Genomic DNA, 27949 nt, shown 5'->3' with positions numbered 1-27949 from the left:
AGTTGCCACTGGATAATCTCCATTCTGTGGATATTTCTGCAGAGAAGAGTGAATCCACATTAGGACCATGTCTCAGATCTCAGCTGAGGAGGAGTCTGAACTTCAGTCTGTTGAGGCAACTGCTAAAAAGCATCAAGACAGAATCTCAGGCGCATCTACCAATTTAATGTGCAGAGGAAATATTGCTTAATCTGGAGGAGATTGACAAGAACTTCCATAAATAAGCAGACTTTAATACCTTCTCATTTGCTACAATCAAATCTGTAGTAAATTATATCCATTATTATCTAACGCTTGTTGAATATCCGTCTCTTTGTCAGTTATGAATTTGTTAAGTACCTGCGACAGTATGTGGAAAGCTCTCTGAGAGCCGTTATCGAGGAGGTGACAGAGAGATGTAACAGGAGAGGGACATGCTGTTGGGTCCGGTCAGGACACCTTGGTTCATGCTGTTACAAGGAGGACTAGAGAATCTGGAGAGTATGTATGGTGTCTCTATAAAGCATTCTCAGTGAAAAGTTGTCACAAGTGACTTCTGATGAACTTCATCCTTTACTGTATTCCCAACATGGCTCGTCACTTACTTCACAGAATATGCCATTGCTTACAGGGAGTCTAAAGCCTATGTGCTTGTGTGCCTCAAAATGAATACGATCTTGAAGCAATAGCGGCAAGGTAAAGATCTGTCGTTCTGCCCTTGAGCAAGGCAGTTAACCCACTGTTCATGGCACCAAAGACGTGGAAGTGGATTATGATTCAGAGGGTTGGGTTAAATGCAGAAGACACATTTCAGTTGAATGCATTCAGTTGTACAACTAACAAGGTATCCCCCTTTCCCTTAGTGTAGACTAGATTTGTCATTGTATTTACCTGTCTCATTTACTTTGTGTAAAAGTTCATCAGGTAACAATAATGTAAAGAACATTTGTAATATGTGATGTAAATTATTGTGTCATTGTGGAATGACACTTAAATACATTTCTAACCTCTACTTTGTCATTTATAGATACAATAATCAGAAACACTGAAGAACACGATGATGGTAGTTGTTGAACCATTGATGAATACATTTGAAGAGGACCAACTGAGAAAGAAGGAGATGCACAGGGAGAGCCAACATCATCAGTTAAACAGCCATTACACTGACAACTGCTCCGACAGTCATTCTTCCTTCAATCAGGTAATACCATGTTAAAGAAATAGCCTACAAGTCACACTTGCAAAGTGAGGATCCACCTAACGATCCATTGAATGGCTTTTTATACACTTCCAGACCAGTATCATTATACCGTATAAACATATATTTTGTTGATCTGGATAAGTAATACTAATATACTTGTAAATCATTACATTATAGGCTTAAGTTGTTTGTGTTGCCTCTGAGTTGAGTTGGCAATCAGTGTCATTTATGCTGTCTAATTATAACTCACGAGCACAAAAAGTGAATGTACAGTAATTACACATTAACTACAGTTGCAAATGTTTCCTTAGGGTTATGTATTTATCAAACAATAGCAGCTGCAAGTACTTGCTGAAAGGTTGGACCCTAGTAGGCCTAAAGAATTAAAAGGATTTCAATATGATTTCTATTCTGCATAATTTGCTCGATTATTACTAGATTGGTAAATGTGTTATTAATTGCATCCAATGTTGTGTGGTCTCTGAGAGTGACAGTGATGTGGTGTGCAAGTGCACTGGGAGGCCATGCAGGGTCTGTGTGGTGCATAGACCTCGGATGTGCTGAGCTGTGGGAGTTGGAGCAGCCTGCATAGGAACCTCTCAGCTGCACTGGCTGACCCAGACCCTGACCTCAGTGTAAGTCACTGAAAAATGCTCACACAAAAGTTGGCACTTATGAGTGGAGATAACATGCTCTCAGCAAAATGCCTTTATTCTGTAACTTAGAAAGTAATATTAATGTACTACTCAAAGTCCTGGTTTTGCTTATACAACAAAATGTTAAAAGGTAAAGAGCTGGACAGCTTAGTTTGGCAACTGAAGATGTCTGACAGATTAACTCAAAGTAAAGTAGGCCATCTTCATACGCTATTAAACATTGACAACAACGCTTGTAGGCATTCTTAGAGTAGACATTTAAAATCTCTGTCTTTATACTAGGTCTTTAAAACCCCTTAGAGTCGATTTCCACACCCCGCGGAAATCGAATAAAAAAATTACCATAAAAATCTGTCTATTTAAGCTAAAGATATCTGTTTTTTGCGTTGGATTTACCGCATTTGCTGATGTCACACTTCCGCATCTGCGGTGAAAGGTTACAGAGCTAGGACGGTGTTGTCAGACAATGAGACATCCTGAAAATCAGTCTTCTCACAAAATCGTCTGTAGCATCCGAACAGTTTGGTTTACACAATAATATGGAAAGGTGAGACTCTCACGAACAAATACATGTCGGTTGTTTTGCTCTAGGATGCCCACAGGCTTCACAAGACTTGTCTGAAGGTCCCCTGGTACCATTTGAAAAAATGAATGGAAGTATGTATGGAGACTGTTAAGTGCCAAAAACAAGGGTTTAAATACACGTAAAAAATGTTTCCTGATCTTTCTTATATCTCTCAGATATTGGTCAGACACTTCAGAACAAACTTCCTTTTTTATTTAATTTTTGGGACTATCTGTTATTCCATGTAGTGAATCTGTTATTCAATGCGTTTGTATGGGCAAATAGTAGTAAGGCCAAATAAAATGTTAATTAAATACTTTTTAAATATTTTTTTTGATACTTCAAGGGGTCTTAAAATTGTAAATCAAATAGCAAAATTATTTTACGTATGGCCTTCTTAAACAATTCCATAAACCTTAGTAAAACCCCTTACCCCAGCTTAGACAGGGCTTAGAATGTAATGGACTAAATAGAATAGGATACTCTAATATGGGAATTCACCCCCTAGGGATTTTATGTTCTCTGTTTTGTAAACAACTTTCGTTTTTTTTTGGTCTGATGAACATTTGTCACACCTGCATGAGTCTTATAGTTTTGTTCATCCTTTATTCAGGATAAGGTCCGGGGCTTTTTTATCAAAAACATTCTCTTCTCCACTTGAATGTAATAAGAGAGATCTACAACAGTTTAGGTAATTCATTAGTTTTCTCCTATATGTTTCTGAAATGTCTTGTTTCTTTTTCTATTCAAAGTCTGATGGGAATAATGTATATTTTGCCTTCTGACAAATAGCTAAAAGTCTGGAGTCTGACTTCATGTACCTTAAACTGGGGCTCCTGAGTGGCGCAGCGGTCTAAGGCATTGGATCTGTGCTTGAGGCGTAAACAAACATTTGTTCTTAACTCACTTGCCTAGTTAAATAAAGGTAAAAAAAATCAAATAAACTGAGCCTTCTGACTGGATCGGTTGGGATTGATGTAAACAGACCGGACATTACCCTTCTTCTAAAACAAGAATGCACTCTGTAATGTGATACTTGCATGGCAGTTATACCCATATGAATATGATATAGTTTTTATTGACATTTATTCTTCCACCAGATGAGACTAATGAATGATTTTCAGAAGGAAGTGACAATATTTTGGATTCACCGCCCAGAAAAGTGAGATGTTCTATTTTACAGTATATTCAGTGATCAGCACTTGCAAAGTAATAGTTTGTAGTCTAAAGTGTAATTTGATATCTTATTTGACTCACTAGGTACATGGAGGAGATAATAGAGTACTTTCTCCCTCCTGTCCTTACACCCTGAACACGGGTTAGAGACACAAGGGTCAGAGAAAGCTTTGCACCTCATTACCTTACTGGATATCAAAGCCACCTGGTTTAATAGGTGGATGGTGAGCACAATATTAACCTAGCTTCTATTAACACTACAAGAAACCAACCCCCCCCCCGCACCCATAAGTAGGCTAACCAATTGTCAGTGCTGAGTGAAGATGATGTCAGTCCTGTCTCTTCCAGCATGGTTACTACAGCAGGACCATGGTCTACAGGCTTCTGGAGATGAAGTACAAGTCTCTGGTGAGTGAGTGATGACTAATCTTAATGGTTCTGTTCTGTGGTAGTGAGATTGGACTGGAAATGAGGGTGGTGGTGAGATTGATGATGAGCTGATGATTGACCACTCCAGGAATCTCAAGGGTCTGTCTCTGATTCTCCTCCTTCGTTATTAGAAATGAGTTCCCAGTTTGATTGATATTAAATTCCTTACCTTTATAGCTATTAAAACCTTGCCACATATGTAATGCTTGCCTTACAGTATGACATTGATGGATGATGAAGACATTACACTTGCTATTCATAGTTATATTCTGAGGTAGAGTTCTGGAAAATATATTAACTTAAAATGAATTAACTTAAAACAAAGTAATTTCCTGGTCTTCAGTTGTCTTTTTTTCAGTGTTTAAAACATCCCTTTGATTATTGTAATGAGTGCTGTTCTATCCCAGATTGTAGCAGCTCTTCAGCGGTGTATCTATTGAGTCCTGTGACCCATTCATAGACGAGACGGATGAGGTCATCCATTCTATCGAGAACCAGTACATCAGTGAGTTCAACTTTAATCTACACAAGTATTTCTCTATTCTATTTCAGTTACATTAAAACCAAGATTTACTGTAGCACAACACCAACAATTGACATGTAGGCCAATTTCATATCTAGATGTTGGAGGTGAAAATGTCTATTTATTTAACCTGTTCTATATCCATTGAGAACTCGATGCAGGCGCCAGAAGCCACCCCTCACAGCTTGCCTCCATCTCTCCCTATTGACCTAGTTCACACACCTCCTTATCCCACTCTGTGGTGGAGGGTGTTTAGATGCTGAATAGGTCAAGTCTTGTTTAGGCGGACCGTATCAGGAGTTATCAGGCTGGTTTGTTTTCCTCTGTGGTCTTGGTCTGTCCTCCTCCTCTCCAGGCCCAATGGCTCTGCTACTATCTATCGCCAGAGTCGAGGAGTGCACACATACACTGATAGAGATGCCCACTGTGTATACTGTATAGTCTGGGGAGGAGCTGCGTAGTGTTGGTGGGGATGGAGGGAATCACTGACTGGTCAAGCTCAGGTAGTACAGGGCTCATGAAAAGTCTTGAAAAGGCCAGATTGTCAATGACCATGCAATATGTATACATAATTTAGTCCACGATAAAACGAATGGCTTATGTGTGGACGAGAGCTCACTCTAATTTTGTTAAATAACTTGTGGTAGGCTATATCATTCTACGGGGTAATTAAGTAAAGGAGACTCTTGGTTATGGAAATGCAGAAAGTATTTAAGAATCCATTAGGTGTTTTGTCATTTGGTTAGGACGGAACATATTACCTATCCTACGCCTGTATTCTAATTCAGACTAGCTTCTCTATTCTCTCTCATGCTAAATCCATTGAGACACTATTTTTCTCCATACATTGTTTCTCCTGAATACAGTACAAATGTCCACAGCCTCATGTATGATATGGAAGGCCTAGTGAAAAAGAGATGCTTAATGCCTCACTATGCTGTATAGTTCTCCTTTAAACATAGGTGTTATTCCCTCCCTGCCTGTCTCCTGAGCCCAGATAGCTGTGTTATCGTCACAGAGGAGGGAGTATTTCTCCGAAACGTGCCTTGTGTTATCTGGCGTAGAGTGAGGTTGCGGTCTTGACCTTGCATTGGATGAGCACAGATAAACTGAACCCATTGTCAGTGATTGTACAAAGGCTTTTTGTCCCTTAAACATTCGTAACATATTGTACAAATTGTAACATCAAACACATTTTTTTGTTTTGCAGGACGAAAGATATATACAAAATAATTGATGTACACAACTGTACACAATTCTGAGCACCAGTTTTGGCCCGTGAGTGCTACTTTCAAAATTACTGGCTGAAATTATACAAAACCGTTGTCGTGTCAGAACTGCCCGTTGTGTGTTTTAATTGTTTTAGCATACACTAAAAGATAGGTTTGTGAAGAAATTGTATGAAATTACATCAGTATGCTATTTGTTATACATCAGTTTTACCTGATCAGATGTTAATTGGGTCTAGACAGCATTTTATATATTATGTTCCCTTTCCCACTGTTGAATTATAATCTTGTTTCTGTTCAGGCATTGCTAAAAGTACTCTACACTGCCAAAAAGCTGGAATACACTTATTTTGTTCACTCATTATGTGTGCTAGGAAGGGAGAATGGGAGAAAGCTCTTTCCCATCAAAGTGGGGGAAAGCGAAGGTATGAGCAGAAAAAAAAAAAAATGTTTTAAAGTCTTATCGTTTTAGATAGTTTGACAGTTATTTCACAGAAGTTACGTAGACCCCATCCTTGAGGTACAGCAGCTGCAATCCATTATTCTAGGTTGCCACCCTAACTGTCTGATCAATTTGTAATTTTCCTGTCTAACAGATCCAGTCAGTCTGACAGACCTGGTTGTCATTCTGATTAGCATCATGTACCAACACCCCAAGCCTCTGCACAGTGACTCGTTGCATGCAGGTGTGGTTCACGTTGCCTCTCCCATCCCTTGACTCACTACAAAGCCGTCATTTACACATGCTGCCCAGCTTCCGATTAAAATGATTAATTAACTATGAAAGAAGGTGTAATGGATACTGTTGTATGTGTCTTAGTTTTTATGACAGCCCTTTATCTCGATATAGTGTTCTAGAGTACACCCACTTTAATTCTGTCTGACCTTTTGTCTCGACTCTAGAGAACACTGTGATACTCACCGAGATGAGACGTAACAAAATCACTGAGATTCACTGGCGTGCCATAACCTTGTATTGAGCCATTAAACAATGTCTCAGTTGGTGACAGCAACACCTCTTTTATTTCCCCTTCACTTTCTTGACCAACACTACACTATCTTTATTCCAGTCAAAAGATCAATAATAATGTACCTTCCCTGTCCCACAGGATATCCTTTGTTTGTGCTTTGTCACTAACTAGTTTATAGCTAAAAACAGCCATATCGTTTGTTATCTATGTTCAGATAATGATAACTGTTACTTAGGAATTTACGCTGTAGAATTTATGCTGCAATTCTACACTGCAGAACCTGAACTGACCCCTGTGGATGTGTGTCTAATCTGTTGATGGTATGTCAAGAGTTACATATGCACTGTATGAGTTGTCTGTGTCATTTTGTATTCATTCCGCAATGTGCCCAAAGCCATTTCAATTCGTTTTGTGTGTCACAGGCCAGATTAAACTCCCCAGAAACTGCACTCATATAGCAGACACTCTCACAAAAATTGCCACCACGGAATGAGGATTGTCGCTTTTCTTATATGAAAGAAATCTAGTTTCTGCCGAGAGTGAAGGGTAAGTTAAAACTGACTTTATTCAGTACACGAGGTGCTTATTTATTATTGTGAATATTACATTTTCAGCATACTAAGTATACTAAGAAAGTATGTAGAAGTCCTTTCTCGTGTACTTACAGAGCACAAATAGGAAATTGGCTTGTTTAAGGTCAACTGCAGCTGGGTTTTTTTTATCTCAATACCAAATCATTTCTGGGTAACAATTAAGTACCTTACTGTGATTCTTAGCAAGAGCAATTTCTCAAGCAAGTGTTTTGATAGGACTGTCTGGGAGTGAGTGTGGAGTAGACAACTGAAATCTGGCTGTTATTGAAATGGATCACTAGCCACTTTAATAATGTTCCGTATCTAACATTACTCATCTCATATGTATAAACCGCACTCCACACTATTCTACGTTATCTTTGTCACTTTTAAATTGTGTTGACATATTGCATCTCCCATTTCATATGTATATACTGTATTGTATTCTAGACTACACCACTGACTGTTAAACAGCCATCTCCAGCACATCAGAGGCTGCTGCCTATAGAGATAGATTAGGAATCACTGGCCACTTTAAGGGAATGGACACACTAGCCACTTTAATAATATCTCTGTATCTTGCATTACTGTATGTGTAAACTGTACTCTATACTATTCTAAGGTATTCTAGGTATCTTAGTCATTTTAATTGTTTGTAAATATTGCATCACCCATCTCATATGTATATACTGTATTCTATACTCTGCCACTGTATCTTATTCCAATGCTGCTCTGATATATATGTATATATATTACAACCTGTTGATGTCTTCTAATTGTCTCACGTCAGATGATGTTACTCCTACGCAACGCTCGTCCCTTAACCGATTGGTCTTGTAGGATATGGAACTCCTCTCTAAAAATCGAGATTTTGCTCATCCATTTAACATTAGTTCCTTGTTTATTTAACTAGGCAAGTGTGATACAGCCCGGGATCGAACCCGAGTCTGTAGTGACTCCTCTAGCACTGATGCAGTGCCTTAGAATTTTGGGATCCAATCAGGATCCAGTTCAGAAAATCACACAAAAACATTTACAAATATTCTGAAAATCTGTGAAAATCCCTCCGCTCTTGGAAGCTATGATGTACTGGCTACTTGGAAAACCATGCTCGATCAGCTGAGCAAATTTGCTCCAGCTAGCAAGCTAGTGCAAGTTGGTTTGAATGGCCATACGGTAGCTAGTTTGCCAGCTTGTTGATGAAGTTGTACAGCACCAAAATTATGTGACTCAGAAATCAGCAAGTATTGTATCTGACCTTGACAGTGGGCACTGTGCCTCGCTATTTTGTAACATTTGGCCAACATGATAATGTCGCGGAGAGAAATCAGCTATGCTGTAGAACTCGGCGCACTAATCACGGCAGAACAGATATCATGAAAACTGATATGTGCATTAGCTAGAACTTCACTTAGCTAGCAAATTGTCTTGCCAATTTTTGATTTTCATCAATACCACCACAAAATACCTTACTAGCTAGATGTAGAAATAGGTAGTGAAGACTTGCTCATGAAAAAAAGAGTCAATATTAGCTACAGGTTTATAGTTTTTGGTAAGATTAACTCTGCATTTTTTTGAGGATGAACGGGGGTTCAGTGGCTGACATTTTCTAACGAAGGGACAGCATTTTGTAGCCAAACTTATTTTTCGCTATCCCATGAGGGTTTGCAAGTTATCAGTGCAGACGTCCGTTGATGTGAGTCAATGCAGCTTTTACACTAAAAGGGCATTGTCATAATTTTCACAGTATTATTTCAACCTCATAGTGTGGAAATATACACAGTACATTTGGAAATGATTCTGATTTGTTATTCTGATTTTCCACATTCCTTATTCTAAAATGCATCAAATAGTTTTTTTGCACCCTCATCAATCTACACACAATACCCAATAATGACAAAGCAAAAACAAGGTTTTAGAAATGTTTGCAAATAAAATAAACGGAAATATTTCATTTACATAAGTATTCAGACCCTTTACTCAGTACTTTGTTGAAGCACCTTTGGCAGCGATTACAGCCTTGAGTCTTCTTGCGTATGACGCTACAAGCTTGGCACACCTGTATTTGGGGAGTTTCTCCCATTCTTCTCTGCAGATCCTCTCGATCAGGTTAGATGGGAGCGTCGCTGCACAGCTATTTTCAGGTCTCTCTAGAGATGTTAGATTGGGTTGAAGTGCGGGCTCCGGCTGGGCCACTCAAGGACATTCAGAGACTTGTTCCGAAGCCACTCCTGCATTGTCTTGGCTGTATGCTTAGGGTCATTGTCCTGTTGGAAGGTGAGCTCTGGAGCAGGTTTTCATCAAGTATCTCTCTGTACTTTGCTCCGTTCATCTTTCCCTCTATCCTGACTAGTCTCTGAGTCCCTTCCACTGAAAAGCATCCCCACAGCATGATGCTGCCACCACCATGCTTCACTGTAGGGATGTGCCTTTTGGCAAACTCTGAAAGGGCGTTCGTGCCTTTTACTGGGGAGTGGCTCCCGTCTGGCAACTCTACTATAAAGGCCTGATTGGTGGAGTGTTGCAAAGATGGTTGTCCTTCTGGAAGGTTCTCCGTTCTGCACAGAGGAACTCTTGGGTTTTTGGTCACTTCCCTGACCAAGGCCATTTTCCACCGATTGCTTAGTTTGAGTCTTGGTGGTTCCAAACTTCTTCCATTTAAGAATGATAGAGGCCACTGTGTTCTTGAGGACCTTTAATGCTGCAGAAAAATGTTGGTACCCTTTCCCAGATCTGTGCCTCGACACAATCCTGTCTCGGAGCTCTACGGGCAATTCCTTCAACCTCATGGCTTGGTTTTTGCTCTGACATGCACTGTCAACTGTGGGACCTTATGTAGACAGGTGTGTGCCATCTCAAGCATAATCAAGGGAAACAGGATGCACCTGAGCTCAATTTTGAGTCTCATAACAAAGTGTCTAAATACTTATGTAAATAAGGTATTTCAGTTATTTTCTTTTTAATAAATTCAAAAAACCTGTTTTCGCTTTGTCATTATGGGGTATTGTGTGCAAATTGATGAGGGGAAAATGTATTTAATACATTTTTGTATAATGTTGTAACGTAACAAAATGTGGAAAAGTGAAGGGGTCTGAATACTCTCCAAATGCAATGTATAAAAAACAGTGAAATCATGTTTTTGACTGCACTGGGACTTTTAATTCTTGATTGTTGATACCAAAACATCATAGCTTGTTACTTAAAAGTAAACATTTGAGGTGGATCAGGTAATCATTCAGGCTATTTGATCTGTGATCTTCCAGTTCACCCAGAGGTTCCTGGCTAAAGAGCTGCCATTGTTACAGGAGGCAGAGACATCCCCTGGTGTGAACGGGGCCTTCATCTTTGTGTGTTGGCAGATGTACAATACATCTGAAGGACTGCAGGTGCTCAGGCCCTATGGCCTGCATGAGTGCATCGCTGCAGCCTTGAAAAAGGTAGTGTCTTCACTCTACCAAAAAGGGAGCAATATTTCCATCATATTACAGTTAAACTAAAGTACTTTGTTTTGTTGTGAGTATGGCAATACAAATTGCAGTTGTGGGCAGTTCTTTTAGCTAAATCAGACCCAGTAACTCAAAGCATCTGTTCATTGGCTTTGTCGTCAGTAAAAAAACAAATATATGCTACCAGTGGTGGAAAAAGTATCACATTTTCATACTTGAGTAAAAGTAATGATACCTTAATAGAAAATGACTCAAGTACAAGTTAAAGTCACCTAGTACAGTCTTAAGTAAAAGTAAAACAAGTATTTAGTTTTATTCAAAAGTATATGTAGTTGCTAAAATATACTTAAGTATCAAAAGTAGAAGCATAAATAATTTCAAATTCCTCATATTAAGCAAACCAAACGGCACAATTTTCTTGTCTTTTAAATTTACAGATAGCCAGGGGAACACTCCAACAAAACATTTGTGTTTAGTGAGTCCTTCAGATCAGATGCAGTAGGGATGACCAGGAATTTTATATTTTAAGTGTGTGAATTAGACCATTTTCCTGTCCTGCTAAGCATTTAAAATGTAATGAGTACTTTTGGGTGTCAGGGAAAATGTATGGAGTAGAAAGTACATTATTTTCTTTAGGAATGTAGTGGAGTAAAAGTAAAAGTTGCCAAAAATAGAAATATTGAAGTACAGATACCCTAAAAAACTACTTAAGTAGTACTTTAAAGTATTTTTTACTTAAGTACTTTACACCACTGTATACTACTATATCAAGTTATCAACCAATAAAAGGTTACATTAGCAAAACATGTTGGAAAGGAATATTTTAGGGTACGTTTATTAGCAGTTTTACTTTTTTGATTACTCTTTGCCAGCTAGCACTTATGATATGCTGTTGGCTGTCATGAATCATCGTCTATGCCTTTATCAATATTTACTTTTTATTTCACCTTTATTTAACCAGGGAGGCTAGTTGAGAACAAGTTCTCATTTACAACTGCGACCTGGCCAAGATAAAGCAAAGCAGTTCGACACATACAACACATAGTTACACATGGAATAAACAAACATACATTCAATACTACAGTAGAAAAAGTCTATATACAGTGTGTGCAAGTGAGATAAGATAAGGGAGTTAAGGCAATAAATAGGCCATGGTGGCAAGGTAATTACAATATACCAATTATACACTGGAGTGAAAGATGTGCAGAAGATGAATGTGCAAGTAGAGATACTGGGGTGCAAAGGAGCAAGATAAATAAATAAATACAGTATGGGGATGAGGTAGTTGGATGGGCTATTTACAGGTACAGTGATGTGAGCTGCTCTGACAGCTGGTGCTTAAAGCTAGTGAGGGAGATATGAGTTTCCAGCTTCAGTGATTTTTGCAGTTCGTTCCAGTCATTGGCAGCAGAGAACTGATATGAATTCAACGTAATCCTTAACCTAAGTTCACATATCAACCTCCACCTTACTAGTCTTCTCTCAAACATGTGAATGAAACATTAACTATTTCATTGGGTGTAGAAAAACATCTGAGCAATCCACTTCCTTTTACCTGAGTCGCCCTTCTAAAATATTCGGAATCATTTTTTGAGAGTTTACCAAAAACCGCTGGTAGGCTTGACAAGACAAACTGGCAACAGACAAGCAGAGAACACCGGTATAAATACACAGGAGATGGGGCAGATGGGCGACACCTGGAGGGGGGTGGAGACGAGCACAAAGACAGGTGAAACAGATCAGGGTGTGACATCAATGAGATGAAAACCTATATTCAATTTCTCCCACTCAAAATGAGGAAAAAGTTAGTTGAATTCGTAATGTGTTATCACGATGCTTTCAAACATCTAAAGCACAACCAAATTCCAATGTAACAACAATGTCAGATGTTTGGATTAGTTACCTAAAAGTCACCTAAAAGCGTTATCACTGTGATTTCAGCCATTTAGAAGGACAGCAAGGTTCAAATGGGAATACAAAGATATTTTGTATATTTATACAACAGATGAATGTGTTATCACTGTTGTTCATCTAATAGCAGAACCAAATGACCTGGATTGCAGTTGAACTTACATTAAAAGTACATGGTGCAAGTAATCAATGCTGTTCGTGATTCTGCACAGATTATTACAGCAATTGTGAAGATCTCCACAGACCCGCAACGACCTATGTATTCTGTCTTCAACATGCACGCTTTGTATGATTACATAAGAAGTGTATATTTACGGTAACCTCACAATATGGTCATGGATGTTTACCTCATGTTAAGGTTGAATTGAATGTTACATTAGTTTGTAAAATGGCCTTATCTGTAGGCTGTTTACTGGATTACAAAGGAATATTGATTTGTGTTTGGTTGTCAACGCAACCAAATATCAGAATTTGAAGGAGATTTATCTTCAATCTGTGCCACTGGTTGAGATGGAGGCGTGATTCCAACATATACGTTATTAATAATTAAAGCCAGATGGAACTATCCAAGCAGAAGATATCTCCTTCAAATGGTGATATTTGGTTGCATTGACAACGGAATACACTTTAATATTACTAAATATTACATTTTAATTCAACCAGAGCTTGAAACCCTAGGTCTATTGTATTGTCTATTCTTTGTTGAACCCTGTGTTGAATTGAAATAGTAGCTGTTGATGACTTTAGTATAATTTATGATACATGTGTGATAAGGTATGGATACGTTTGAGCTGCTCTGTTAAACTTACCCTTTGGAGTTTGATAGCAACATTGAATATATTTAGTTATGAAGAGCTCTCTCAATGTCATTTTCATAATAGCACATTGGTAATAGTCAGTGGCAATTATAAAAGCTAAACAGGGCTTGGTTAAAATCCTGGATGGGAGACCAAATAGATTCTCCAGTAGGAGGTGCTGCCAAGGCTATTTTTTTCTTCTTCTGATAGTGGATATAACATTTAAGATCTGACATGTTCAAGGTACAAATTCAAAATATTTTATACAAGGTTTGTCTGTTAAAAGTTGGTTACCATGATGACATAATCCTGTGGTTGAAATTTCACCCTCAAAACGACAGTTAATTACTTTTCTAAAATGTATTTTCCATGTAGATTCCAAATCACAATACGTTTACAAATTACTTTAAAACAACATTGATTTAACTTGTTTGTGCCCAGTGGGATATTGTCCAAGTTCATTATTGTGTGAGGGATGTAGTGTGTCAGGCAGGCAATGGAGGAGAACAGAAGAGAACTTTCTCCACTCTGCTAATAACTAATCCCTGTGAGCCCTGTGCTCCTATGGAGGAAGGTAAAAAGGCTGGAGGAGTGAGATTCAGAGCCCCTAATATCACTGCTGAACTCCTCATTATTGCTGTTCAGGTTACGGGTTCAGGGGAGAATTACAAAGGCTCTCTCTGAAGTTCTTTTCCCCCTATCATAGATGAGCTCCCTGTCAGAAAGGGATCCCACCCCGGTTCCCAGAGCCATCCTTGGCACATCCTCTCAGGAGCTGCAGAATATGTTCCTTTTGTTAGTGTCTCCCTCTGCAGCCAAAGGGTGCTTGTGGATCTATGATAATGATGTTGTGGTTTTATTTTCAGTCACCCTTCTGGCATGTTGTTAAGAAGGATAAATAAGATGGGGAAATCATGAGGATTCCCGTTATACTTTCGTTCTGCTGTCAATCCACACAGAGTGGTTTGGGAGGAGACTTTCCTGAACCTGAACCTTCTGAACTTTTCTGCCACTCTGCTCCTCCAGCATACTCCAGTTTCACCAAGAAACTACAGGTATTTTTATCATGTTATAGTCAACTCTTATTGCTTACTGGTGATGTGCATTGAGAATCAACACCATGGTAGGGATGAATAGGAAAAATTAAGTCTACTTCTGTACTTAGTATTTATGATGCCCAGCTATATACTGTATGTATATCATATGCTGGTACTATTACACTGAATGAGATGTATTAGTCTCTCATTAAGTACCCTTACTTCCCAGTGTATGCATCTTATACTGAAAACCTGGGCAGAAATCCCTGCTGCTTTAAATGACTAGAATTGTTTACATGCGCTTTTAATTACCCCCCTTGTTTTGCATACATTTTCCTCCGTATTCTAATTAAACTAATCTATTTTTAAATCACACCCTTGTTTTGTAATTAATTAAGGATCTTTACACATTAAATCAATCACTGTTTACATTTCTAAATGTTTTAAATCTTCCATTTCAGCTTGTAGTCCTATTTTTTTGTAAATTCCCATTACTTTGATTAATCCACAATAGTGGTGAAAATGTGCTTTGAATATTGTTTTACTTTTATCTTCATTTTCTATCAATTGTTTGAGCTAGAGATTTACATAAAGTCAATTAACATAAATATATGTATACACTTGAGTGCCATTTCAATATCCCAGAGTATAGAATAATGCCTCTGGCCTAACTAATGTGTTCCCATTTTAATAATAAACAAATATACTGCACACAAAGAATGAGGAATCACACACACACACACACACACTTTTGATTATGCAAGATAGTAAATTGCTTTTGGCTAATAACAATCATGGCCTACTTTTAATCTGTTATCACACTTTCCTCCAGGCAAGACCATGTGACAAGTTTGGCTACGGTGTGATGGTGACACAGGTAGCAGCAACAACCCCTGGTGTGGTGGCATTACACAGCTCAGGTACTAGCTACTACATGACAGTACTGATAGCAGTTTGAAAATACAATCATTGCACATTACACATGAATTACAGCTCAGTATGTTCTGGCAGGTTTCGTGCAGGCCTTAGTGGTGGAGCTGTGGTCGGTTCTGGAGTGTGGGAGAGAGGATGTGAGGGTCATCACCCCAAGTCCACCCGCATGGACTTCATTGACAGCAGCTGTGTGAATGTAAAATATCTTCTCAGTTTTTTACAGTTCTGTGTGCTTCCACACTCATGGTTTCCTTATGATTCCTCCTGAGGACAATCAGCAGGACAACTCAGCCTTGACATACACAATCAGCCTTCCTTATGAGGTCAGAGAGGACTTACTACAGAGACCAATAGAGTGCTCAAAACTGCATGAATGGCTGATCTGAGTTGGCAGATGTCAGTGAGCAGTGCTCTGATTGAAGTTGGCGTTATGAGTATTGCCCTTGTTGTGTTAGCTCTGCATGGTGGATGGTTAAAGGCTGTGTGTGAATGGTAGGTCTATACCAAGAATGGGCAACATACTGCCAATTCAATCTGGTTTGGGAAATTATTATTTGGGGATAAAAAACACCTCAGGCCACTCTTGAACGTCTAAAACTAGATACAAAAAGTATATAGAAATTCTAATGGACCTGCAGTATACGTTTTCAAATAACTGTCCTTTTTCTGGACCGCAAATATATTTGGGCTAACAAATCCGTCTGTGAAATTGTGAAATCCCGATGTGGCCCTCGAGATAAAATGATTGCCTAGCCCTGGTCTATACCATATTCAGACAAGATAGGAACCAGCCCAGCCATAGATAAAAACTACAGACACCAAACCTGCAAGAATGACAATGTGGGTTTTTAGATCTGCTTTGGTATGATTTATTCCCTAAATTAAATAATGGTGTCTGCCAGATAAATATCCTAGCTCTTCTTTTCTCATGTTTTATTTAAATCCAGTCTTTTGTATTCACTAATCTACAGGAAGTAATCTACTCATGTATTCACAGTTTGTATTTGTTTTTATTATGGATCCCCATTAGCTGCTGCCAAAGTAGCAGCTACTCTTCCTGGGTTCCATCAAAACTAAGGCAGTTTATACAATTTTAAAAACATTACAATACATTCACAGATGTCACAATATACTGTGTGCCCTCAGGCCCCTACTCCACCACTACCACATATCTACAGTACTAAATCCATGTGTATGTATAGTAGAGATTGACATGCATATTATTAATATTAGCTCTCTGTGTACATCCAAGGGCCAGCCGTGCTGCACTGTTCTGAGCGAATTGCAATTTTCCTAAGTCCTTACAGGCCCAATTTTCCTAGGGCCTATAGGACCTGTCTTGTTGATAGTGTTGTTAAGGCGGCAGAGGATCGCTTTATTATAGACAGACTTCTCCCCATCTTAGCTATTACTGCATCAATATGTTTTGACTATGACTGTTTACAATCTAGGGTTACTCCAACAGTTTAGTCATCTCAACTTGCTCAATTTCCACAAGATTTATTACAAGATTTAGTTGAGGTTTAGGGTTTAGTGAGTGTTTTGTTCCAAATACAATGTTTTTAGTTTTAGAAATATTTAGGGCTAACTTATTCCTTGCCACCCACTCTGAAACTAACTGCAGCTCTTTGTTGAGTGTTGCAATCATTTCAGTCACGGTAGTAGCTGATGTGTATAGTGTTGAGTCATCCACATACAAAAACACTGGCTTTACTCAAAGTCAGTGGCATGTTGTTAGTAAAAATGTTTTTTTTAAAGTAAGGGGCCTAAACAGCTACTAACTGATTCTAACTGGATTATATTTGAGAGAATTCCATTAAAAGGACACCCTCTGTGTTCTGTTAGACAAGTAACTCTTTATCCACATTATAGCAGGGGGGGTAAAGCCAGAACACATATGTTTTTCCAGCAGCAGACTATGATCGATAATGTCAAAAGCTGCACTGAAGTCTAACAGTTGGTGTTCTGTGCATCACTTTGAGTGTGATCTATCAATATGTCAGTCCTCTGATACCCCTACAGCAATACACACTGTCTGTAGCAGATGTGAATGTAATTGTCATCCTTTTGTTGAGAAGAAGTAGGTTATTTGCATGCAGAATAAATCTCTAGAGACTGATTGAGTAAATGTCTATAGTCCGAATTCCTTATTCCCACACTCAAAATTATTTTTAAGCCATTTGAATTGATAGAATGTGTTTCAGACATAAGGAAATGGATGGCTGCAAACTTTCTACTTTTAAACTCGGACAAAACAGAGATGCTTGTTCTAGGTCCCAAGAAACAAAGAGATCTTCTGTTGAATCTGACAATTAATCTTGATGGTTGTACAGTCGTCTCAAATAAAACTGTGAAGGACCTCAGCGTTACTCTGGACCCTGATCTCTCTTTTGACAAACATATCAAGACTGTTTCAAGGACAGCTTTTTTCCATTTACGTAACATTGCACAAATCTGACATTTTCTGTCCAAAAATGATGCAGAAAAATGTATGTAAAATGTATTCATGCTTTTGTCACTTCTAGGTTAGACTACTGCAATACTCTACTTTCCGGATACCCGGATAAAGCACTAAATAAGGTTCAGTTAGTGCTTAATACGACTGCTAGAATCCTGACTAGAACCTCAAAAATTGATCATATTATTCCAGTGCTAGCCTCCCTACACTGGCTTCCTGTTAAGGCAAGGGCTGATTTCAAGGTTTTACTGCTAACCTACAAAGCATTACATGGGCTTGCTCCTACCTATCTTTCCGATTTGGTCCTGCCGTGCATACCTACACGTACGCTACAGTCACAAGACGCAGGCCTCCTAATTGTCCCTAGAATTTCTAAGCAAACAGCTGGAGGCAGGGCTTTCTCCTATAGAGCTCCATTTTTATGGAATGGTCTGCCTACCCATGTGAGAGACGGAGACTCGGTCTCAACCTTTAAGTCTTTATTGAAGACTCATCTCTTCAGTAGGTCCTATGATTGAGTGTAGTCTGGCCCAGGAGTGTGAAGGTGAACGGAAAGGCACTGGAGCAACGAACTGCCCTTGCTGTCTCTGCCTGGACAGTTCCCCTCTCTCCACTGGGATTCTCTGCCTCTAACCCTATTACAGAGGCTGAGTCACTGGCTTACTGGTGCTCTTCCATGCCGTCCCTAGGAGGGGTGCGTTACTTGAGTGGGTTGAGTCACTGACGTGGTCTTCCTGTCTGGGTTGGCGCCCCCCCTTGGGTTGTGCCGTGGCGGAGAACTTTGTGGGCTATACTCGGCCTTGTCTCAGGGTGGTAAGTTGGTGGTTGAAGATATCCCTCTAGTGGTGTGGGGGCTGTGCTTTGGCAAAGTGGGTAGGGTTATATCCTGCCTGTTTGGCCCTGTCCGGGGGTATCATCAGATGGGGCCACAGTGTCTCCTGACCCCTCCTGTCTCAGCCTCCAGTATTTATGCTGCAGTAGTTTGTGTTGGGGGGCTAGGGTCAGTCTGTTATATCTGGAGTATTTCTCCTGTCTTATCCGGTGTCCTTTGTGAATTTAAGTATGCTCTCTCTAATTCTCTCTTTCTCTCTCTTTCTTTCTTTCTTTCTCTCTCTCGGAGGACCTGAGCCCTCGGACCATGCCTCAGGACTACCTGGCATGATGACTCTTTGTTGTCCCCAGTCCACCTGGCCGTGCTGCTGCTCCAGTTTCAACTGTTCTGCCTGCGGCTATGGAACCCTGACTTGTTCACTGTGATTACTATTATTTGAACATGCTGGTCATTTATGAACTTTTGAACATCTCGGCCATGTTCTGTTATAATCTCCACCCGGCACAGCCAGAAGAGGACTGGCCACCCCTCATAGCCTGGTTCCTCTCTAGGTTTCATCCTAGGTTTTGGCCTTTCTAAGGGAGTTTTTCCTAGCCAACGTGCTTCTACACCTGCATTGCTTGCTGTTTAGGGTTTTAGGCTGGGTTTCTGTACAGCACTTTGACATATCAGCTGATGTACGAAGGGCTATATAAATACATTTGATTTGATAGAATGTAGGAAAGAAACAAAAACAATTGCTGCACACAGACCTTGTCATAAAACCAAACTAACGTAATCTTGACCTTCGCTTTTCAGAACAATAAAATTATGTCTGACTGATTTGCCCTGACCCCTCCTGCTCCCCAGTCGTTCCTGTCCATGGTCAACCTGCTGTCCTCCCCCTATGCTGTGTGGGAGCTCTTGGGACAGCAGCCTCTGCCCAGTAAGGCTGAGTACAACCTAAGGGAGATGCCCATCTCCCCCACAGTGAGTCTTGACCTCAACACTGACCCTCACACACTATGAGGAGAATGCTTGACTTGTCATACACTTGTATGACTTCTAGGTTGGATACGGTTTCACATCAGTTTGTTCAGAGGATGCTCCCCATAAATAACATGGGTTGTTTAAAACTTTTAAAAATGTGAAAAAGAAGAATGTTTAGTTGAGATTATGCAGCCAATATGAAAGATAAGGTGTGGTTGCAGTCCCAGGTTCTACCATAGGAGGGCATACTTACACTGTGTGCAAAAAGGACGTGTGCTTCTTCAGACAGCCAAATCAATAACTACTGCACGTTATCAGTATTTAGGTAAGAATTCATTATCTACCTTTCACATCATCACAATCTTCCCATCCTTTTCACTCTGTTTTGTTCCTCTTTGCCACAGGATTTGATTGATAGGCTGATTGCCGTGAATTCAATGTGAAAATTCATTCACTGTTCAACTATGAGCAATCTCACACATTTGGCCTGAGTTAAGATGAATTCTGTTCTCCGATCTTCCTTTCAGAATGAATGGGGAGCAGGAGCACAAAGGCACAGCAGCGCATACATTGTGTGGTTTACCATCTGATTAGCCTGTTGTGTCGCATCCATACATCCTTCACCCATTGATCAATATGAGATTGACTCTTTGCTTTATGCTATGTTTAAACCACATGGACTGCCTGATATAATAATTCCGCTATATGAAAAGAGCTATTCTCAGAATTGAGTCATGTCTATTTTATTTTTCTTTGAAAAGCATTCTTAGTTGAATTAAGTATTGCTGTACTGAGTCCCTCTTTTAGACACAGAGAAGACTCATTAATATAACACTAATGCATTTACAACAGATAAGACCCCACCATGGCTATTTAAGCTACCACAAAGGGTGTTCTTATTTTTTTGTAATTTCTTCATTCTTAACATGATTTGATGTGAACATTTATTTTGCTTATATTGCTCACTTATTTTTTGTTCACTAAACCTCTTCGGAGAATACTTTTGGAAAGGGCAATGTATTCCACACACACTCCAAACAAACGCTAACTTTCCTCAGTGTAAACACAGCTCGTGCTTTCACTTTAACTAAACCACACTTCCAGTGGTTATAGACATGTCACTGGATGGCCTCTGCCTCTCTCTTGTCTCTCTGGGGAGAGGTCATCATTACTGAGCCACTGTCCTTTCTCACGTCCTCATTTCACCCAAAAACTGTCAAAGCTGTCAGTGTGTCGCTGGAGTGGCTGGCGGGACATCACAGGGAGAAGGACCGGCTTGAGTGGGTGTTAGTTCACAGTTTGTTAGGGTTTCTCTGCACTGATCTCCCGAAGTGAACACAACAGCTACATCTTCAAAAGGACTGTAGAATCTAGAGACAGTTCATTCCGGCTGAAACTAGTTGAAACCATAAAAGGTTAGATTTTGATCTGAATGGTTAACAGTGAAGGATGAGGTGGAAAATGGACAGCCTACAGAACTCACAAAGCCATTCTGTCTTCCAGTGGACATCAAATTGAATGACTGAAGGTGCCCATGACAATGGGGGCGTGATGACAGTTCACAGCATCACAGAAATGAATAATTTTGCTTTGACAGGATGCTCCATCACGGCAACAACTCGCACCTCTCCTTGCTTAACCAGATCACATTTCCATCTTCATGTCAAAGTCAAAGGGAATCCTTAGCGATGGCCGCCTCAGTCAAATGGAGCGCAAGTCAGTGTTGGTGTCTCGCGGAGGTTGGAGCGGTGGCGGAGACTGCAGATGAAAGAGCCTGAGCTACACTCTTGGGAGATACCTGCTCAGCTCCACCATATATGCTAAATAGATCAATTAAGAGACTGTTGTTTTGGAAGTGGAAGGTTTCCTGTTGACAAAACCATGCGGCTGTGTAATTTTCTTGAGCGGTTTTATTCAGTGTTCATTTCAGCAGCACGTTGGCTCCCAGTTGTCATGCTTAAAGTAATGATAATGAATTGCCCTCATGCTGCACTCCTAATCAGAGCCTTCTAATGGTATGAACAAATATGGAGCTCCTCACTCCCTGAATGCAGGACGAACATGTGTAATGTTTACTGGCTCCTGACTGGCTTCTACGGAATCTTTCACTTATAGTTAATGATTAGAATAGTTGAATTCTTTCTGTTCTAGGACTGGTATTTTTTCCTGTTTACAATAACTTGCATTCCTGCAGTTTGGTGTCTGTGTTGAAACAATGCTATCTTGAATTGCTTCCAGGTGTCCCAAGATTGCTTTGGTCCCAGCTGTGCAAATTTTGGTTGATTACAGCTTCAGTATGTTGTGTTGCTGCCCAAACCCTATAAAATGGGCTTGTGTTACTGTCACAGCAAAGAGACAAAGCTGATATGAACAGACTGCTCGGTAGTAAATCCCATCATTATTAGCCATTAGGGAGGGAAATATCTGTCACTTAACAATGACACGCAGGGTTGTCCTGTTTTACTGCTCACTTCCACCTGCCTGTTTTATGTCACCGTTGTTATGTCCCCGTCACATCCCGCCTGCATCCGCTTTCATGATGTATTACTCTCAACTGCTGCGTTAATGTTGAAATCTATTTCCACAATTCAGTTAGAGATTCTTTCTCCCTATTATGCAAAGCACTCTGGCTTGGCCCTCTGTGGAGTCTGCTGATATACAAGGCAATAAGGCAGGCGAGCGGAAACGAATAATAACTTTTATAAGACCTGGGAAAAAATACAACATACTGTCCATTACAGGTCTGAAGGCAGTAGGCAGCTAGACCCAATGGGTTTTCAGAGGAAGCACTCTAAATCAAATGGTTAACTAATTTTATACGTCTGTACGATCTGTAATTGTATGTCCTTGAGAAGTGACATTTGTTTATCTATGTATTTTCATGTACTTTCAGATTACTAAGTGTGTGATGCTGCAACCTAGACTCCCTCCTGTATCTTAAGTCACAGTACATCATTTACGACATGTTGTTGCAATGTCAGAAGGACAACATCACCGATACATTGTCTGGTGAAGTGTATTTGAAAAGCTGTTTGTTTTCCTGTGCCTCATAATGTTATGACAGGCTGTGGTTCCACCGGTAGTCTAATCACGACAAAATGAGAAATTGATAATTTGCCTTGTCACAGTAAAATGAAATATAGCGTAAACAAAAGGCCATTTCCAAAAGTGTCTTTTGAATGCCTCCATAATGGATATTGTGACTGGTCATGAATTGAAATTCTGTGAATTGTCTGGTCACGAAAAAATGTGCCTGCAATGCACGGCAGTTTTGTTTATGAATTAGAGATCACCTAATTTCTCCTCCCATTTTTGTATCCCCTCCCCCATCTTCATCATTGATGGTCTGTCTGTTGAGAGGAACCACATCCTGGTGCGTATGAGTGCAATTGGAGGACTATCGGAGAGGAGACTTCCCCCTAGGGCCCTCCAGAAGGTCAGTGATCTTCTACTCGCACCCCTTGGCTTAACATAAAGAAGAGGAAGTCCTGAAACTAGTTGCAGGTGTATAAAATCGAGCACACAGCCATGCGATCTTCATAGACAAACATTAGGAGTAGAATGGCCCATACTGAAGAGCTCAGTGACTTTCAACGTGGCACCGTCATAGGATGCCACCTTTCCTACAAGTCAGTTCATCAAATTTATGCCCTGCTAGAGCTTCCCCGGTCAACTGTATGTGCTGTTATTGTGAAGTGGAAATGTCTAGGAGCAACAACGACTCAGCCATGAAGTAGATCACACAAGCTCACAATGGTAAAAAGCGATTGTCCTCGGTTGCAACACTCACTACTGAGTTCCAAACTGCCTCTGAAAGCCACTTCAGCAATATAACTGTCAGGAGCTTTATGAATTGGGATTCTACGGCCGTGCAGCCGCACACAAGCCTAAGATCACCATGTGCAATGTCAAGTGTCGGCTGACTGCGAGCCAGGCCTAATCGCCTAACATCAGTGCCCGACCTCACTAATGCTCTTGTGGCTGAATGGAAGCAAGTCCCCTCAACAATGTTCCAACATCTACTGGAAAGCCTTCCCAGAAGAGTGGAGGCTGTTATAGCAGCAAAGGGGGGACCAACTCCTTATTAATGCCCATGATTTTGGAATGAGATGTTTGACAAGCAGGTGTCCACATACCTTTGGTTATGTAGTGTATTTCTGCCTGACTATGGTAAGGGTATTAGTTATGCAGCAATAATTTTCCGATAGGTGAATCAAGATTTTGTTGTTTGAAGTTCTCATATGAAGGGTTTGGGTGAGCATGACTGTCATTAGCTGTGGAGTTGGGGGCAAGGACAGGGTCTCTTGAACAATGCTGTTCATTCAGCCACAAGATCTCCACCTGGTGCCAAGGATCCTCCCCTGGTTAATTAATGCTTTAAAACCTTTCCTTTCATTACAGTTCTGCTTTGCCTGTCGTGTAAATATATAAACGTGGGCTATTCAAAGCACTCAATACAAACAATACCCCCTTAATCAGTAGAGGCCTTGAAAAAAAAGACATTTATAAATGTAATGCCTGAATGGGAACATCAAGCATTAGTTGACATTAGAGATTAAGGCTAGAGAGGCTAATTGAAATTCTAAACAAATGTCTGTGAGGTGAGGTGGTACTTTAGATTCAGACACAATGTCAATGTTGTTTAAAAGGTCAGGGCTTCTGAAATAAAAGATGGCTCTGATTGCATAATAGAGGCTATAGGCTCTCCTGAAAGTAAAGTAGGATATGAATGATTGCATTTGGTAGTCAGTGAGTGAGTGATGTCTTTTGGTTTTGTCTGTAGACTCTGAGATAAATGCCTTCCTGGCCTCCACTAAGGACACAGAGAAGGATGGGAGCTGGATGGATATCTGCAGGAGACAATACTGTAAAGTCATGACCACCAAGTCCAACATTGTCTCAGCAAATGGGGGTGATATATTATGATGTTATGTATATAAAACATTTTTAAAGATATTACTGGTCAGGTCACATGGTCAGAGCGAGATTTTTTGTGGATTTTGAATAGTTTATCAATAAAACCTGGGAATCCATATTTCAAATGTTCTTGCCATTCCAATATGCCACAATCCACACTGTATTTGAAAATTATAGCGCTGTTGGGTTATAACTCAGCTGTTTTATATTCAAACTACAGACAGGGACCAGAGTTTGTTAACATTTGATAGTCCATTACATTCCCATGAATAAATGGATGATAAATTTGTCAGTGGATGAAATGATAGGCCCATATTGGGTGTGCTGCTAGACTACTAGATAATGAAGAACCAATATCTCTCTGCCTACAACTGCAAATGTATAGATGATCACTTTACCGTTATTTACTGTTACTCAGGCAAAGATGACTAATTTACCCACGTAAGATTTTCATTTACTGTAACATGTACTGTACTGTTGCACTCTCTGAGGGTGTTTATGTCATTGATTGGTTGCTATTCATGTCATTGTGTGTTCAATTGCTTCCTCTGAATGTCACTTCAAAGAGTTCCATTCTGAGTTATTGGTTGTGAAGGGATTGCGGTGTACAGAGTAAGAGACTTCCTGATTGCTTATTTCATTCAGAGACAAATAACCACCCAGGACGAAGGCTTTTGATGTATCTTAGAAATAAGAAAAAATGTCTACACAGAGCTTCCTTTCTTTATATAATAGATAAACAAGATGCTTGATTACCTTACTATATTCCCTGCTGTGTGTATAATAAAGGCAGCACAATTTGTACTTGCCTGATGTAGCATTGAAGATAAATGGCTTTTCCAAGGCCTCTGTGATGTTCCTAAAACCCACTGTGTGTTTCCTGTCTCCGCCTCAGTCCTGGCTGATCCACTGTGTGTTTCCTGTCTCCGCCCCAGTCCTGGCTGATTTACTGTGTGTTTCCTGTCTCCGCCTCAGTCCTGGCTGATCCACTGTGTGTTTCCTGTCTCCACCTCAGTCCTGGCTGATCCACTGTGTGTTTCCTGTCTCCACCTCAGTCCTGGCTGATCCACTGTGTGTTTCCTGTCTCCGCCCCAGTCCTGGCTGATTTACTGTGTGTTTCCTGTCTCCGCCCCAGTCCTGGCTGATTTACTGTGTGTTTCCTGTCTCCGCCCCAGTCCTGGCGGATTTACTGTGTGTTTCCTGTCTCTGCCCCAGTCCTGGCTGATCTACTGTGTGTTTCCTGTCTCCTCACCAGTCCTGGCTGATTTACTGTGTGTTTCCTGTCTCCGCCCCAGTCCTGGCGGATTTACTGTGTGTTTCCTGTCTCTGCCCTAGTCCTGACTGATCCACTGTGTGTTTCCTGTCTCCGCCCCAGTCCTGGCGGATTTACTGTGTGTTTCCTGTCTCTGCCCCAGTCCTGGTTGATCCACTGTGTGTTTCCTGTCTCGTCCCCAGTCCTGGTTGATCCACTGTGTGTTTCCTGTCTCTGCCCCAGTCCTGGTTGATCCACTGTGTGTTTCCTGTCTCGTCCCCAGTCCTGGTTAATCCACTGTGTGTTTCCTGTCTCGTCCCCAGTCCTGGCTGATCTACTGGAGAAGGCTGTGTTGAACCTCTCTGCTTTGCTGTCAGAGCATTTCTTCCCCCTGCACAATACAAAGGATAGGGTGAGCTGAGGAGCTTACTGTCTCCCTCCCAGCCCCTCAGGGTCTACCTGGGTCTAGTGGGCAAGAGAGAGAGAGAGAGAGACTGTCTGCCATGGGGCATGTCTGTGGAACATAGAGGAAAGACAGGCCTGGCAGGAACATGCTGCAGCCCTATGACGTCGACATGCTTCCATACCATGTCAGAAAACGATCTCCCTCTGACCTTTACATTTAATTGATATGGAAAGGTGTGTGTCCTGCGCCGGGCCCTTTTATCTTGTAAAGGAATGACAATGGAGATATTACCCTGACAGCCACTCCCAGTCTCCCACCCAAAGTGCCTTACTGAAATGTCGGTAGACCTCCCAGTCCTTCATGCAGACTTCTTGTTCATTATTCATAAACTGCTTAAAAATTCATCACATCTTAAATTTGTATGAATTTTGTCTTGAAGTTATTCCAGTGGCGACACTTTTATTAATTACAAGTAAAGAGAAAATGATAGAACAAACGCTCCCATCCCCGTCACTTTCACAGCTTTGTTATCTATAATTAACTGTGTTTTAATTAGTGATGAGTCACTCATCTGTGTGGACATCTAATGACAGGACAAATCAGCATCCACCACTTAAATAGAACCAAACCTTTTAAATGCAACTCAAATATTGTTATTTTCCCCAGTGTTATAATCATTTTGCATGTATTATTTATCTTGTACAAAGTGCTCCATCATGACATCTGGCTCTTTGTCCAGAAATCCAAAGACAGGTTATTTACTGTTCAGTGGAGGCCTCACTCTGAAAAATTGTAAGCGCATTCTCTCCATCTCATCACTAGTTACAGTATTTAACTTTCCCTTGAAGCTCAAAGGATCCTCAGTGCCTTGGTGCTCTTTCATCCAAACTGGCCTCATAATGCTATCAACACACACTAATGTTTCCAGGGTCCACCGAGACCTCAATGTTGCCCATTATTTATTGATGGGAGCGAGCTTCAGTAACTTCAGTCCAGTCAATGATGGCCTGGCATTTCTAAGGCATTGGTGTTGATTTTTAAATCTTTGTTTTCATGTTTTTGTGGAGCTTAGTTTTATGGTTTCCCGGAAACCTAGAGGCTAATAGCATACCTTTATAACCTGTGAGACCCCTTCCCTTATGTGTGTTCCTTTATGTGTTCCTGTACAATTCTGTTAGTCAATGAGAAATAATACATGGTTGACTTGGTAACATACTGTAGGTGTAGAGGTCAGTCCGTGTTTAATTGAGACCTGTAGGTGTTTTAGTCCTGACGTCTGGATCAATACCATATATGTTCAGAATGTATTCTTTCCCCGCTTCGCTTGCTTAACTCAGGCCAAACGAACACTGGAGTCTCTGTGTGAGATATGCTCATCAGAACGGAGCTGTACTCTTGGGCTGTAGCTCACAATGGACGGTGAATCATAGAGAAAGGGAAAAAAACTCTCCATCTCCCCCTCAGTCACACACTCTCCCATGCCCTGTTTTCTCCTTTCCTCTGTCAAGTTATTCCTCTCACAAAATGGTCCATCAGGGGAGCAGCTGTCATAGCCAGTGTGGTTTGACACTCTTTCCCTCTCTTGTCATGGCTTGTGATTGACATCAACAATAGGCTCAGAGATTTGCTCAAGTTCAGGGGCTGCCATTGTGCAGAGCAGAGCCATTTTCTGGAGCCTTAACCCTGTGAG

General features: G+C 40.5%; 1 pseudogene; it reads left to right on the top strand.

The window, feature by feature from the left end:
- The first annotated feature begins 67 nt into the window (after positions 1 to 67).
- On the top strand, positions 68 to 25344 carry LOC135505627 (protein broad-minded-like; annotated as a pseudogene).
- Positions 25345 to 27949: the final 2605 nt, after the last annotated feature.

Source organism: Oncorhynchus masou, chromosome 19, assembly GCF_036934945.1.
Source record: "Oncorhynchus masou masou isolate Uvic2021 chromosome 19, UVic_Omas_1.1, whole genome shotgun sequence".
Taxonomy (NCBI): domain Eukaryota; kingdom Metazoa; phylum Chordata; class Actinopteri; order Salmoniformes; family Salmonidae; genus Oncorhynchus; species Oncorhynchus masou.
The sequence above is the reverse complement of the archived record's forward strand: the minus strand, read 5'-3'. Positions and strand labels throughout refer to the sequence as shown.